A 17,506-nucleotide genomic window follows, 5' to 3' on the forward strand; every position below is an offset into this window, starting at 1 on the left:
AGTTATAGCTTAGGAATTCCAAGGGCATGGGGATTTTGAGTATAGCATGGTGTTTGCCATTCAGATTTATCCCTTGCACTAGTATAGGCCCATAGGGAGAAGAGAGCTCGTGTGACAATTAAAAAATAGAATCCTTAAATATCTGTAAGATATTGGAGAACCCAGGATCCCACCCAACTGAATGTTATACAGAAGGGATGTACTACTGAGCACCTCTCATGAGAACTGCAGCCCATTGGGCCAGGACACAAAGGTTCTTGGTTAGACTGCATATCTTTATGAGTACATGTGAAGTACTCCATGGGAACTACCAGAGATCTTCAAGGCATACCTTAAAGAAGTCTGAGGTTTTCAAAGAGTATGTGGGGAGTAAGATCTAATGGAATCTGTGCCACTGTTAATATGGCTCCCTTTGAACACTGGCTTCACTCTTTAATAACAGGTTTTCAAATCTGTGTGTCTGATCAGACATGAGGACATCTAACCTCCAACTATTTATGTCTATTTTCCCTATTTGACTCTTAACTCCTTAAGAATAGGGATTCTCTTTTTTTCGTTTCTTTTTTTTTTATAAATTTATTTATTTTTGGTTGCATTGGGTCTTCATTGCCGCGTGCATGCTTTCTCTAGTTGCAGCGAGCCGGGGCTACTCTTCGTTGTGGTGCACGGGCTTCGTGGGCTTCTCATTGCGGTGGCTTCTCTTGTTGCGGAGCACGGGCTCTAGGTGCGCGGGCTTCAGTAGTTGTAACGTGCAGGCTCAGTAGTTGTGGCTCAAGGGCTCTAGAGCACAGGCTCAGTAGTTGTGGCGCACGGGCTTAGTTGCTCTGCGGCATGTGGGATCTTCCCGGACCAGGGCTCGAACCTGTGTCCCCTGCATTGGCAGGCGGATTCTTAACCACTGCGCCACCAGGAAAGCCCCATCTTGTTTCATTTTTAAAAATTAATCTTGGAATCCTTAGTGTCAAACACTGTGTCACGAACATAGTAGTTATACAATAAATGGTTAATTGAATGAACAAATGAGTATGTTTTAATTGGAGCCATTTGAATCAATGTTTAGCCTATTATTTAACCCAGAGAAGCCACTGTAATTGTGGACATTTCATGCTATGCAGGAAGGGAGATTGTTGACATGGCAGATCAAGGAAGGGGTATATTTTTCCACAAGATATATTTGCCTCACTCCAGAAAAAATATTGTCTAGATCTGTAAGTTTTCTCCTTACACATGTAAAGTTATCCCTGATTCTTAATGAAGGAAGGGAAGATGGCCCTTATGTATATTTTATGCACCAAGGCTTTGCTATCTGTACCAAAGATGCTTTGTTTGAGAGAAAAAGAACTCTATCTGCATTTCAGTTTTTAAAAACCCCTTTCTCTTAGTATTCAAGGGCTTTAAAAAGACCAGAAGCAATAGCAATGAAAGAAAGTCTTATTTTTCATTTCATGAACTCAACAGGGGACAGCCACAGTGCCTCTACACTTTCTTACCCTATCAATGAATGTGCTTGAATCACAAACCCTAAAAATTGCCTCAGTAACAATCTCTATTCCAAACAGAATTGCCTTGCACTGAGGTTGGAAGAGCACCTCATCCACAGGGATGAGTTTGATGATAGGATTGAAAAAGGTATTTACACAGGAAACCAGTTTGGTTCTACCAGTCTGAATCCCCGGTCTCGACAGCTGCCAGGTGGTAAGAACTGTGGCTTCCTCCTGACAAGAAAAATGGAGGATTTCTGCAAAACTGCTATGGATTATGAAGCAGACTCATTTTCCACTGCTTCAGTCATTGAGGGCTTCCAAATTCTCTGTGGGTGTTGGAGCTTCTGTTTCCTAATGGTGGAGAAGAGAATGTTTTGTTTTGTCAGAATTAACTTCTGTGGCGGTTTTCAAATTCTCAGCTTTGAACAGGTTAGGAAGACAAAATTTCTCGCCCACTGCACTTGCTCAGGACTCTTGTGTTCTCTGGGATTAGGTTACTTGGAATTCTTAGTTGGCCTATTTCTTTCAGATGACTTTTTTCTGCTGGAATAACACTTGTCCAAATAATCTAATTAACATTTTTATCGTTTTATGTGTCTCCTTCATTCATTTATTCATCTACTAGATAGCTATTAATACCTACTGTGTGCAAAGTGCTGCAGGATCTCAATAGGTTAGACACAGGTTAGACCTTCTAGTACCTTGAAAACCAGTGGACATAAGTCTATATGCACAATAGGTATCCCAGAAAAATGAATGAAAAATATCCACAAGAAAGTGCTTTAAAAATGCCAAGGAGGGAGTAATCACTTCTAGTTATGAAAACAGAGCAGCTTTGTGCAAAAGGTGGCATTTGAAAGGTGGAGGAATTTCAGTAGGATAGAATGGCATGAGCCTGGTTTGATTGATTTGCAGATCCAATGCTATGCTGAAACTGACTGATATTGGCTACGAGAGCCCATTGTGTGCATCTCTTCCCAATTTCATGTTCTGTGATGTCATGATGGTAGCTTGAAATCAACCAAAGTGGGAATATTTACAAATTCTATAAATCAGCGTTCTTTTGTGTGTTTTCTTCTTGTTTGTTTGTTTTTGAAAACTGATGTACCAGCACACCACTGGGCATATTGCATTATTATTCCTATTACTTCAAACTCCCTAAATCTATGCCCTTTGCCCTGAGACCCTGAAGTTCCTCCCACTAGAGACAGGAGATATTTTACTGCCCCATTGATCTTGGGTTCCTCCAGGTAAGCTGCTTCGATCAATGGAATGTCAGCAGATATGATATGAGCAAATGCTTGAAATGTACTTGCCGAGTTAGAGAAGGATAATTTCTATGCAACTTGCTATTTCCAGAAGAATGAGAGATACACAGAGTAGAGGTGAACTGAACCAAGAGTGGGGAGCCAGCAGAACCCATGAAATATCAGCAAAGTACAGCTGACCTATAGACCTGTGAGTCAGAAGTAAAATGCTTATGTTTGTATGCAAATGAGATTTGGTAGTTATTTATGGAGCAATAGCTAATGAATTGTGTTAGATTCCTATTACTGCCATAACAAGTGCCACAATCTTAGTAAATTAAAACAATTCAAATTAATTGTTATAGAGTTTTGGAGATCAGAAGTCCAAGATGTGTCGTATGGGGCTAAAATCAAGATGTCAGCAGGACTGGTTCCTTCTGGAAGCTCTAGGGAAAAATCTGTTCTTTGCCTCTTCCAGCTCCTAGAGACTGTTGGCATTCCTTGATTCATGGCTACATCACTCTAATCTCTGCTTCTGTTGTCACATTGCCTTCTCCTGTCCCTGACCTCCTGTCTCCCTCTTATAAGAACCCTTGTGATTACACTGGACCCTCCTGGATAATTTATGATAATCTTCCCATCTCAAGATCCTTAACTTGGTCATATCTGCAAAGTTCCTTTTACTATGTAAGGTAACATATTCAGGGGTTCTGGGGATTAGGACGCAGACATTTTGGGAGCCATTATTCAGCCTACCACACTAATATAATTGGAGAATAAAGTATGCATTTAGAATGGTGGAAAATGTGCTGTAAAGATAAGTTGGGGTCAGCTGGTAGGTACTTTGAATAGACATTTTGTGGAGTCCATGATTATTTTGCCTAGGATACTGATATACTCAGTGCCGTGTTTGAAGAAAATTAATTTGGTGGCCTTGAGCAGAATAAATTGAACTGGGGAGAAACTAGAAGCAGGGAGGTTAGCAAGCATGTTAGTGCAGTAGAAAATTAATAAGCATCTGAACCAAGGGCATAGCAGTAGAAAAGGAAGGGAGGGATGCTTATTTTAGAAACTAAGTGATAAATCTAGAGTTTTAAGCTTGAGTAACCTTTGATTACCTGTAATAGAAATAGAGAAATCAGGAAGAGGGGCTAGGATGGGTAGGAGTTGGGAGCAATGTAAGGATTAGAATACATGATTTTTTAAAAAAATATTGACTTAAAGGTGCTTGTAAGCTATACATTTTCCCTTAAGACCATAAACTACTTCAGTTTGGGAACCAGTCTTATTAATTTTTGTGCCCTCAGTGTGTAACAGAGTAATTGGCATTCATTAGGTTCTCTGTACATGTTACTGAAGGATGGAAGGAGGGTGGGAGAGAGGAGGGAGGAAAGAAGGTGTTGAATGCCTGTTCTTCTTCCACCCCCAACTCTGGCTGAGCCAACCCAGCAGGTGGTTTGCAGGGCAGGGGAAGAAATCTGAGGAGCAGGTCCTTCAGTTGTTCTGATCCCAGTCTGGGAAAGTGCTCTTCTGTCTTTTTGTCCAGACTGAGATTCCTTATAGGCAGCTAGGCCAATGAGAAGAACAGACGAAAATGCAATCAGATGATACTTTACCAACACAGACTTTACCAATATAGAGGGAGAAACAGCAGGTGTGTGCTGGCCTCAGAAGGTATTAAGTGTGCAAGTCCAGGGAGATTTTTATGCACTTAACTCAGATTATTTTCCCTTGTGACCTCATCCTTTCCAAAGGCACAAACCCTTCCCAAACTCCTTCCAGACCACTGATGGATTTACCTCTAATTACGCTACTTTCGTTTGAAAAAATCAACATGATGGCACCACTAAAAGGGGGGTGGCTCTACTGCCAGGGCATCTGGGCTTCCACTGGGACCTCAGCTCTACTTGGTTAATCTCCCACTGTTTTTCTTTCTTTGGTTTGTCTGTCTGTCCTCAACAACTCACTCACCAAAATACTTTCCCCCAAAATGTATTGTTTTATCTTATTTTGTCTCTAACTAACAATGATGTTTTCTCCTCCAAAATGAGGGGCTCCCATGGCTCCATACTCTGATCAGCAGTGCTGTTGATGCAATAGGATGAAGAAACCACGATAGTTTAGCATTTTAGGTGACAAGGGACCATATCAACATCAACCATGTCAAACGTTGTGGGTAAATGTCAGTAAGAATGATGACTGAATAAAGACCAAAAGATTTTGTTAGAGGCAGAGGAAGGCCAGCCATTCATGAGTGACCTTTAAAAGGGCAGTTTCAATGGAGGTAGGGGTTGAAAATTGACTGGTAAAGAGGTAGAAGCTAAGGGAAGAAGATAGGATTGATGTTCAAAAATAAATGATATAGGATGGTAGCTTAAGGTTGTAGTAAGATAGCTGAAAGATTTTTTAGGACTGTTAAAATCATGTTTTGTAAATATTAGCTGATTATAAAACTGAAAACTTTAACTTATCTGAATACCAAGGAATAAGGGGAACTGACTGAGTCTCGAGATGAAGTAATTTGTGTCTTCAATAATTTGTGTTCTCTTATAAAATACAAGTATCAGAACATTTTAAACCAGATGTGGTTATTGTTTATTTTCTATGTGAAAGAAGTCTTGAATTAAAACATTTCCATCTTTCAACCTTTACAGAACTCCATATCTGTTTTTTTGGCAATGAAGGACTGAGGTGCCAGAAAGATATTTATTTGAACAAGCACAACAAATTCCTCTTCAAAAGCTTTAAACAAAATCAAGTACAAATTAATCTTACCATTTCTTTGGTTGTCTTTATACTTGAAAAAAACCTCAAATAAACACCCTGTTTATTATTTTCTACTGCTTCAGGGAAAGTTGATTCCTCTGAATGAAGGTTAAATGAGAATGCAACCCAAGATTGAATTTGTGAGGTTTTTATCAAATTAGCTTTATTCCACCACAGAGAAGTCTTTCTCAATACAGTATAATTGCCAAAAGAAGTTATAGTTGGCATCATGTTAAGAGAGAAGAACACTGATTGAACGTTTATGTCAAAAGAAATTGAACACTGATATTAAAAGAGATGAACATTTTCCTTCTGGAAAATACTAATTAAATAAATCATTATTTCTCCTTACACTATTAGCTTGTTAGAAACTCCATGAGGCTTGAAGCCCAACAAAGCTTTAGGATTATGGAATATGGTAGAAAGAATAGGGCCTGGGCATCGGCAAGCTGAGTTCTTGTTCTGACTCCATCACGCAATTTTGGGCAAGCAATTTCTGACCTACGCTTTCTAAGTCTTCAAAATAAGGGAATAGGACGACCTAATCTCTAGATTTCATTCCAAGACTAAAAGTCTTTAACTTTGAATTATTTGTTTGTTACCAGGTAAAGACTGTTACGAAGCATCACTGTCTTTTTTTTTCCTTCAGGACTTTTGGTAGAAAGAGTGAAACATCAGACTTACACAATGCAGTTGAATATGAAAATGGAAACATTATAGAAATATCAGTAAAAATTAGAATTTCTGGTTATGCTTGCACTCTTATGGCCACATCAAACGAGAGTGAGGCTTATAATTTTGGAAAGGATAACAAACTACACATTATTTCCATTTTGATTAAAATCAATAATGTAAGAGGAACTTTAATTTGATTGAGAGCTATTTTAAACCCAGTTTACTTTGATCAGCCTCAGACATAAGTAAATTAACAACAACCAAAAAGATATGTTAGCTAAGAGAACTTATGTTCTGACTTCACTTATCCACAAGGAAAATCAGTGTGCTTTGTACAACAATTCCCTTGAAGGGATTTTCCCTCCCAATTTGGTTGTTTCAGTTGGGACAGAATCAGATGGCATCTGACAGTCGTTTAGAAAAGGGAAAGTGATTCATTTGGAAGGGAAACTACTTTGGGTTTGTTCCTTATTTTCTACTTCTATTGTAAAAAGAAAAAAAGACCCCTTCAAACATTAAATGATAATTTTGGAAAGTCACTAACATACTCTTAACACACAACCTAATAGGATTTCTTCATGTGCCTTTTCTTCTATCTGGAATACCTATTTCTTTTACAAGCCAGGTTCCTTCCTTCTCTTCCAGATCTTTTTCAAGATATATTTCCTTTCTGAAATCACATTGCCATCCTTGAACACCACCTCTCTGCTTCTGTCACTAGCTCAGTTCTAGGTCTCTCAGATATACCTGCATTCTCTAATTGTGCATGTGTTCAGACAGCAAGAATTGGTTTGTATCCATGAGCCATGGTGGAGAACAATGGGGCTATGAGAAGTAGCCCCCAATGCTGGAATGGCAGTTTCTTAGACCCTTCAAATTCCTCCTGGGGAGTAAATGGCCATAGCAGCCATTTGTTTGATCATTTCTTTCATTCTTCATTCTTTATTTGTCCAGTTCTTTCTCACTTCTCCTGACCTCATGAAGCAGTTTCCAGGTTGCTCCTATGTCATCCTCTCTTCCTCAAACCCAATCAGTCTTCAAGTTATATTGATTTTACTAGTCGTGATCACTAGGCTCCATCTCCTTCTTTCCATCTCCATTACTTTCACTCTGGTCCAAAGCACCATCATCTCTCACTTGGATTCCTGTTATAATGTCCTTATTTGTCTCCCTGAATTTGTTATCGCTGTCTTATCTATTCTCCACATTACGGCTAGAGTGTTGTTAAAAATAATCATGATAAAATATGATTATACATGTCCCCACCCCTCATTTAAAATCATGTGACAGCTTCTTATTGTTCTTAGGATAGAGAATAAAACCTTTACAAGGCCTAAATTAGAGTCACCGTCTGTCCCAGTTTACCCAATTCAAAACCTGTTTATGCCTGTTGCCCTGGTTTAATTATTATCAGCATCTTTTTCATTTTCAAAAGTAACCTAATTGGCTAAGTCATGTGACCCCTCCCCACCAGACCTACTTCATTGCATTCCACTCTCCCTCTCACTCACTGGGCTACAGCCTCACTGGTTTTCTCTCAGTGCCTTAGATTTTTCTTTTTCTTACCTCAGAGCTTTGGTACATACCTCCCTGAAATGTATTTTCCTCTTCTCCTTACCACGGTAAACTGTTACTTATCCTTCAGATCTCATTTTAAATGTCAAGTCCTCATATTGTATGTTCTTAATCTTCTCAGTACTTTCCTTCAAAGCATTAACCACCTTTGCAATCACATATAAATGTGTGTCATTCAAATAATGTCTGACCGCTCTCCCTCCACAGGACAGTAGAGGAGGTATCCGTTTGCTCTCATTAAATTCCCAGTATCTCCCACAGAACCTGGCACAGAGTAGGCAATCAGTATGTTTTTATGGAGTGAATAAGCTGGTGAACATGCTCAAGGCACTCTGTACGTAACACCTCCTACAAGGTCTAGATTAAGATTGAAATTAAATGATTGCAAATACGATTAATATCTTACATAAGGTCTTTTTTGCTGACCAGAATGTAAACTCCAAGGCAATAGAGCAACAGAGGCTAGAACTACCTGGGGGGCAGCACACTGTAGGGTTCAAATCCCAGCTCTAGCACTAACAATTTGTATGGCTGTGGGCAATCACTTAACCTCTGTCCCCATCTCTAGAAGGGGGATGACAAGGATACCTATCTTATAGGCGTGTTATAAGACTCTTACAGAGTAGAATAGTGCCTGGCACATTGTAAGCACCAGGAGAGAAGTCATCCTTTTCATTATTGAACACTATATCTTTACATGCTGTCATATACACACACACACACACACACACACATATATATATACACATATATATATGTACAGTAAGTATTTATTGAATTATTTGAGGGACTAAATCCCCTGCTGTCTGTCTGGTGTGGCTATAGTCACTCCTGCATTTACTCACTCATTGAGCTGAAATGGGAGCAAGTACTGTCCCTCGCCTAGGCTATATTTTTATTATGTCTTAATAGAGCTCTGCATTGTTCTCTGAGGATTTTAGAATCACATCAGAGAATCAACCCTCCTGTCTTAGTCACTATCCTTTAAAGTGTCCTTTGCATGGAATCCTGGTCTGGTCCCCAATGGGGGATCTGATCTAGAAGGTATTCTGAGGGTTAGTTGGCTAGGCGACACCCAACCTCTCTTTCCATTTGGCTACAACCACTGTTCTTGGGCCAAGGACATACTTGAACTCTCTTTCATCAGGGTTAGATTGTTTTCCTTCTGGAAAACCCACAGTCTGGGGGCTTAAGGGATTGTTCTTGGTCTCTGGTACCTTTGCAGGAGGAGGAACTGTTCACCAGTTTCTACTTTCCAACCATTGTCTTGCCGTTAAGATCTTCAGGCACTCAGACGAAGACTTGCAAGTGGCCCTCTCTGCTGCAACTTCAGACATTAATGAGACTACCTACATGATAGTGATATGTCATAGACCTATGATATTAACTATATATTACAAATAAATTTATATTACAGGTCTTCTTAATATAAATTATGATGTTTATCTTCCATAGAGTAGGGCCAGTGTTATTCCTATGACTGTTCCCACAAGTAACGTGATAAAAACCATACCCTGGTTGGCATGCAGCACATTGCTTTGAACTGTGCAAGAGGAATATAATCATACATTTAAAAATGAACTGTCATTGCCCCTTCCAGCCTAAGACTCATAAATACACAGTCTGCCTTGGACATATTATATCTAAAGATCCTCTTCTTTGGACTAAATTTCCACCACTATTTACCCTTAGGCTGATTGGCCCCATTAGATAGAAAAAGGATTCTTTCCACGGCAGACGTGCAGCTGGGGAAGGAACTGTAGTTACTAGTCATCCTTTGTCTGTTCTCTGGGATGCTATTGACCATATTGCAGTAGCAGGCGTAAAACTCTACAGATCTACCTTTGATGCTGCCCATGTTTGTTCTGGTTGGGTTTTCTCCAGAGGTAGAATGTCAGACAAGAACTGAATGTACGTAGTGTTTTAGGGAGGTACTGGAACACTGGCTGGGAATGGGGAGGTGATACAGGGAAGGGAAGACAGTTAATAAAAGGTGATTTTAAAAACCCAGCTACCACTGAGGACAACTAAAGTTTATTCCCGCTGGGAAACTTTGGAAATGGAAAACAGACATCTCAGCATAACTCACCCAAGGAACCAGGTATCTGAGGCATGTATACCTCCATACACATCAGACATTGGTTCAAGGCTGCCCCTGGAGGAATACTGGTTCCCAGACACTATTGTGTGTGTGGGCAAAGTTGGTTCCAGCAGCCCCAGGTCAGCCTTCTGGCAAAGATGCATGTACCAGCCATTGGTGGTCAGGCTGGTATGCATGGGCATGGGGAGGAGATCAAAGAGGATGTGGGAGGAGCACTGACAGCATCTCCTATATAATTGAAAATATTACCAATGTATATCTGACTAATGAACACACTGCAGGGTGGATATAACGTGACTGTGGCAGAAAATATCTGTCTCTTGCTCTCAACACTATTGTGAAACCAGTTTATTTCTAGCTCTTATCGGGTAGCTCTTATTGTGCCACTTTCCTCACTGCCGCTTGTCTTTTATCCCTTTACTCCATTCTCAATTCCACATGCCCTCTCCTGTTCCACCCCTGTTGGCATACCTGTCCTGCTTACATCACCTTTCTCTTCTTGGTTTTTCCCAGATGGAAACCCCAAGCCTTCTGAGTCTTCTCTCAGAACAAACATCATTATGATGGGTGATAACATGATTATTATTTCAGTGATAATAACATTTGTTGACTGAATGCTCCACTGGTCACTGCTTCTGGCTGTCACAAAGATGGCTGAAGAGGCACTAAGTTAGGATAATGAGTAGTAAAAACTGAAGGGCTCTTTTCAGCCTGGTTTCCCTTATGCCCAGGCGGCTGCTGGCCCTGTGTGGCTCTGCTCTGAATCTGGGCCATTCTGCCTCATCTATCTGGCATTGCTGGGAGGAAGACTGACTCTCATGTCAGATGAAACTGATGATGATTCTTGGCTAAGAAAGCAAAATTCCTGAATGATTAGGACACTGAGGCCTAAGTCCGTATCTGACACTCCTTTATCCAGGCCTTCTGATCCTCATTTTACTTTCAGGACTATGACTACTGTTAAAATGCCCTTGGGTTTGATTTTCATCATTTAATCATGCTGTCATATCTGTTTGCTCAAGAATGCTGACCTTATTTAGAAATTACAGTTGCAATGTAACCAGATGCACATACTAATGGTCCACTAGGGCCAGTCCTCATATGAGTGGAATGCTGTGATGTGATCTCAGGGATACTGGGATCACCACAAATATATAGTGCTCACTTGCTTCCTGACGCCTGACATTTCTTAACAAGAAATAAATCCTTTCATGCCACAATTAGAGAGAGAGAGATGGACAGACAGACAGAGAATTCAAATTATAGAAGAATACTTCCCAGAGAAGTAGCTTGTTGCTGACTTGCCTATATTTTTATTTCTTACCAAATTAATAGATGTACTTAATTTTAAAAAGCAAAATTAGTACTAAAAATCTTGTAAGAAAATATAGCTACTGGTCCACTCCTCCCTATGCCCAAGAACCACTCCTCAGAGAAAACTACTGTTAACTCTTAGCGATTTCTTCTATTTACCTTCATACACAAAGTTTTATATTTATAATATGATTTCTTATTTATCTATTTTGTACATTATCTACTTACTTCCTGTAATGGAAGATCAGAATTTGGTACCCTTACACACCACCCATACTGTCCCTCTCCTCATCTTTCCAATATAGTTGTATCATAACTTTTGGTTAAATGAATACCCTGTGTTAACATTATTATGACCATGTGAAATTGTTCACAGTTGAGGCATATAGTATACAATAATTCTAGTTCCTTTATTGTACATTTTTTTCTCTAGGTAATAATTGCCTTTTCTTTGTTTGCTTAGTTTTATGTGTAACAATTGCTAATTATTTCCCCACTCTTCCATAGAGTTACAGATGCTTCTCAATACTGTCAAACATATCCAGTAATCTATCAGTTCCATCTCCTCTCCCCTCCCCCACAAGACATCTGTCCTAGAATCTCCTGTTATCCTGATTCAGTCTGTACTGGTTGTTCTTTAGACCAGCTGCATGGCTGTTCTGTCACAATTTCCTCTGTTAATAAAGGAATTCTCCTTTTTCTTCTCTGTGTTGAAGTCCCTGGATCCTAAGTCTTCCACTTTGCATGTTTATTCCCTTGTGTTAGTGAAGCACATCCTGGAGTAGCTTTCTGGAAATACATTTAGAATTTTTTCATGCCTGAAAATGTTCTTTTCCTTTCACCCTTTTTTGTTTGTTTGTTTTAGGTATAATTTATTTTTAAAAAAAAATTTACTGGAGTATAGTTGATTTACAATGTTGTAGTAGTTTCAGGTGTACAGCAAAGTGAATCAGTTATACGTATACATATATCCACTCTTTTTTTTTAGACTCTTTTCCCAAATAGGCCATTACAGAGTATTGAGTAGAGTTCCCCGTGCTATACAGCAGGTTCTTATTAGTTATCTATTTTATATATAGTAGTGTGTATTTGTCAATGCCAATCTCCCATCCTTTCATTCTTGAATGTTAGTTTGGCTGGATATAGAAATCCAGAACGAAAATAATCTTTAATCAATACGTTATGGGCATTGCTCCAGCTTCCAGTGCTACTGCTGGGAAATATGATTATAAATTGATTCCTAATTCTTTGTGAGCAAACTTTATTTCTCCTTTGGGAGTTTTTAGGGGTTTCCTCTTTATCCCTGTTAGTCTAGCATTTAAAATGATGTGCTTTGCTCACGTGTAGCTCTTGTTTTCAAAAAACTGGTAAAAGGAGGTAAAGAAACTATAAAAGAGGTAATGACAGAACATTTCCAGAAATTAAGAAAATGAGTTTCCAGAATGCAAGGACATACCAAATGCCAAGTACAGTATAAAACACTGAAAAGCTAACTAAAAGCTCTGTGTGATTGGGTGTGGCCCAGCCATTTTGTTGGGGAACCCTCAAATTTGACCATCTATAAGATTTTTTCTCTTGGGATTGTTTCTTCAGAAAAGACTCTTCCAAAATCCTACCTGGAGGATTAGAAGCCTGACTACGGGTTCTAGAAGTCAAAAAAGGAAAAGAAATTTTAAAATTTCACCTGCTTCTCTTCCATACCCTCTAGTGTGCCAGACTTTGGAGCCTCTCAGGCTGAATCATCCCAGGGATGAAGTCTCCTGTCTATGTTGGGTTGCTTAGTGGCTGGGTGGGAATGGTTACAGAGAGAAACTGGGGGTGTAACTTTCCTTAATACACTTTCAGTCAGTTTTCCTATATCTCACTCTACATTCTGAAGTATTTGTGCCCCGTGTTTCTCAGCCTTTCTGGGGTTATATAGGGAAAATTCGCTTGTTTCTTGTTGGCATTTTTCTTTGCAGACACTTAGTTGCAGCTTTCTGCACTGGAGTGTTGCCATCATAGAGATGGTCAAAGCTGTTTTCACAGCACCACATCTGCTGGGAAAGAGAGCAAAGAGGAGGGTAGGCCAAACAGTTTCCTTTTAACGATGAGAGGTATATACATCTTCTTGCTCACATTCCATTGGATAATTTAGTATCATGGCCACACTTACCTGCAAGGCAGGATGATAAATGTAGTCTCTAGCTAGACAGCTATATGTTTTGATAAAACTCCATATGTGTGCAGGGAGGTTATTATCAAAAGGAAGAAAGGGATAATGGATCCTGGGGGATGATAAGCAGTCTTTGCCACAAGGAGGAATAGTGTGATTCCCTAAAGCATCACAGTGGTTGCCCTGCCCACAAAGCACAGGTCTCCTACAGACAGACATGCGGTCAGCATCATGTGCGCTTCTGGCAGCATCTACTGCCATGGGCTTATGGGCTATACTGACCATCCGTATCCACAAGTCCCAGCACCTCTAGTTTCCCTCTAAGCAATTCATTTTGTCCTTCTGACATAAACATGGATCTAAACAGATAAGGCTCCCAGCCACATAGGGAACTTTAACAGGCTTTTTCTACTCATAACATATTATGAAACTTGGGCTACAATCTCGAAATTGGTACCTATTTATCATGCTATAAGAAAGAACGTGCTATGTTTAATACAAAATCGGAAAAATTGTATCTACTGCTCAAAGTCAGTGTTTTCTATATACCCTGCAGCAGTGCTTATCAGACATAAACATGTATAGGCATCAGCTGGGGACCTGGTTAAAATGCAGATTCTAGATGTGGGCAGGGCCTGAGAGTCTGCATTTTTCACAACCTCCTGGGCAATGCCAACGTTGCTATCCAAGAATCATACTTTGGTTAGCCAGGCGCTAAGTACTTCCTCTGTTAATACCCAATTACTCTCTGCTTCAAGATCAGATAGCTCACTTTAGAGGCAGACTTCATATATGTTTAAAGGAGACAAAAACAGTAGATGTATTTCTTCTGATAAGCATAACCAAAGGAATTTCACAGATTTCTGCAGCTTTTTCCATACCCAGGAAATTCAGCCAGTAGTAAAACTGAATGATAAACAATGATGGGTGGGTTACAATCCCATAAGAGACAGCTTTGCCATCTAAGTCATTGCCGTTAAAGAAATCAATTGCCGAAAGCATGCAAATAGAAAAACTTCAGCTGGCTAATCTCCTGTCTTATGATTTAAGTTGCTTAATTAATAAGTATGAACATGTACTCAAAGACCAACACATATCAAACTACTTTAAGCATCTGGTCTCTAGTGTCAGTGTGTCTAAATTCACGGGCAGTTCTGACAGCTGTGGTGGCTGCTGGGTTTTGCAAGCTGTAGTTCAGTATGGAGAGTACTACCTACTAGCAGAGGCAGGCCAAGATCGATGATATTTTTCCTTAGCAAACTGAAGTATAAAACAAAAATCCTTTTAATACCCACATTGCTTGCTTCTTTGTTTTATGCTGACTGCATGACTTGCTGAGTGACTCATTCTCCAAGACCACCCCTTACGATTAGTTGCCAGAGGTACTCATTTCTACCTAAAGACACTGTCAAGTGCAAGTCTCTCATTTATATTTTCAATTTTTATTTTTCTGTCTTCATATGGAGCAACAGGGAGGAAGGGAGATACACATTTGGTTGTGGGAGAGGGAATTTTGTTACATTCTTATTGTTGGAAAAGCTGGTTTTATCCCAGTTTCTCATGAAGTAAACTTTAAGCAGATGCTTGAGAGAATGGTCAATGAAAGAAAACTGTGCTATCAGCAGCCTTGCAGAGGGTTTTGGATTTGGGGGTGAGGGGATGGGACAGAGTAAGGGGTTAATTTCTTTTGAATTTTGAAATTGAAGTATGACATACAAAAGTGCAATAAAAAATAAGTATGCAGCTTAAGGAATTTTCACAAATTGAACACTAATAATTTATCCAACATCTATATAAACAGAACATTACCAGTACTCCCAGAGGCCTTGCTCATGTCCCCTTCCAGTCAGTCACTTATACCCCGCCACACCCTGCTATGCCCACCAACAAGGATAACCATTTAGCTGACTATAAATACCATAGACTATTTTTGCCTGTTTTAAAACTTTATATAAATGGAATCATGCTGTATATATTCTTCTAGGTCTGGTTTCTTTTGCTCAATGTTATGTTTATGTTTTTTTATACATATGTGGTATGTACTTTTGCATATAGTCACAATTTGTTCATTTTCATTGCTGTGTATTTTTTTTTAATTTTTCTTGGGGTATAATTGATTTACAATGTTGTGTTAGTTTCAGGTGTACAGCACCTGAATCTGTTATACATATACATATACCCACTCTTTTTAAACTTCATTTCCCATATAGGTCGTTACAGAGTATTAAGTAGAGTTCCCTGTGCTATACAGTAGGTCCTTATTAGTTGTCTATTCTATACATAGTAGTGTGTATGTGTCAATCCCAATCTTCCAATGCTGTGTATTATTTTTTGTATGACTACCACACAATGTTCTTCTATACTACTGATGGTCTTTTGGGTTTTTTCCCCATTTGGGGCTATTACAAGTAGTGCTGCTATGAATATTCTAACACACTTCTTTTGGTGAATATATGTATTCTTTTCTTTTGAGCATCTAGGAGTGGAATTGCTGGCTGATGGGACAGGCATATGTACAGCTTGAGTAGGAGGCACTCTCAGGCAGTTTTCCAATTTGGTAGGCACCTACCTCTTCAAGCAGCATTTCAGGTAGAAGGCTGTTCTGGAGAAGGTTTAGACAGTAGGATGGAGTAATCTCAAGAAGCAGAGGGGACAGATGAGATACTGGATACAGGGAGTTATTTCTCTCCATGACTTGTGTTTAGGTGCCATAAATTTACAAAACAGAATGGGACTCAAGCTGCTGAAACACAGGGCAAAGAAGTACTCTATCTGTTCAGTGGTCTACCTAAAAGCAAGTGACAAAGTATGTATTGTGACAACCTACATGGAATGATGATATCGATGCAACCATATTCACTCTTAATCCTATTAGAATGCAAGACCAGCTAACATAATGCTTAAATGCTTGAGCTTTCTGATTACATTGTCTGAGTTTGAATTCCAGATAGTCACTCTGTTGTGTGATTTTTGAGCAAGTCATTTAACTTTTCTGAATTACAGTTTCTTCCTCTGTAAAGTCTATGTAATGAATGCCTACATTTTAAGGTCTTGGGAGGATGAAATAAGACAAGAAATGTAAAACTCTTAGTAAGTCCCTGGCATATAGCCTTAATAACATATAGATAATAATAATGAGATAACATTTATTGAGAACTTACCATATGCTAAGATCTTTATACCTATATCTCATTTGAACATCAAAACAATCTAGTGAGGTAGGTTCCATTATTATTCTTATTTATCAGATGCAGAAACAGACTCATAGAGGATAAATGGAGAACTCAATGCCAAGCCTTACTATATACTTACTATAGGCTAATTGTTTTGAATTAATTTCTTTAAGTAAATAAAATGATGTTAAGGAGTATCCCCCAAACTGGAACTCTCACACATTGCTGGTGGGGATGTAAGGTAGTACAGCCACTTTGGAAAATGATTTGTCAGTTTCTAATAAAGTTAAACATAAACCTACCATATGATCTAGCTATTCCACTCCTAGGTATTTACCCAAGAGAAATGAAAACACATATCCACAAAAGACTTGTATGCAAATGTTAGTAGCACTTTTGTTTGTAATAGTAAAAAGTTGGAAACAATGCAAGTGTCCATCAATAGGTGAAAAGATAAACAAATTGTAGTGTACCCATATAATGGAATACTACTCAGTAATACAAAAGAATGAACTACTGATACATGCAATAATATGATAAACCTCAAATACATTATGGTGAGTGAGACAAGCTAGACAAAAAAGAGTTACACTGTATGATTACATTTATATAAAATTCTAGAAAATATGAACTAATGTAGAAATGCAAATTGAGACAGAAAGCATATCAGTGGGTGCCTGAGACTGAGGGTAGAAGGAGAGATGGACTGCAAAGGGGCACAAAGAATCTCTGGGTAGGGAAGTGGAAATGTTCTATATCTTTATCATGGTGGTTTCTTCACACATATACAAAACTTCATGGAAATGTACACTTTAAATGGGTGTGGTTTATTGCATGTAAATAATAACTCAATAGAGATGTTTTTTTAAAAAAGCATCTCCAGGAGCCCAGCATTGACATTATATCCCAATCCGTGATGATGGTAAACTGTGGCAGGGCCATTGCTACCCTCATGCAGGCTGAGGTTGCCAATTTTACTGAGTTAAGAAGGAAAGTTCTTTGCATTATGGCATTTC

Source organism: Grampus griseus, assembly GCF_964374135.1.
Source record: "Grampus griseus genome assembly, chromosome: X".
Lineage (NCBI taxonomy): Eukaryota > Metazoa > Chordata > Mammalia > Artiodactyla > Delphinidae > Grampus > Grampus griseus.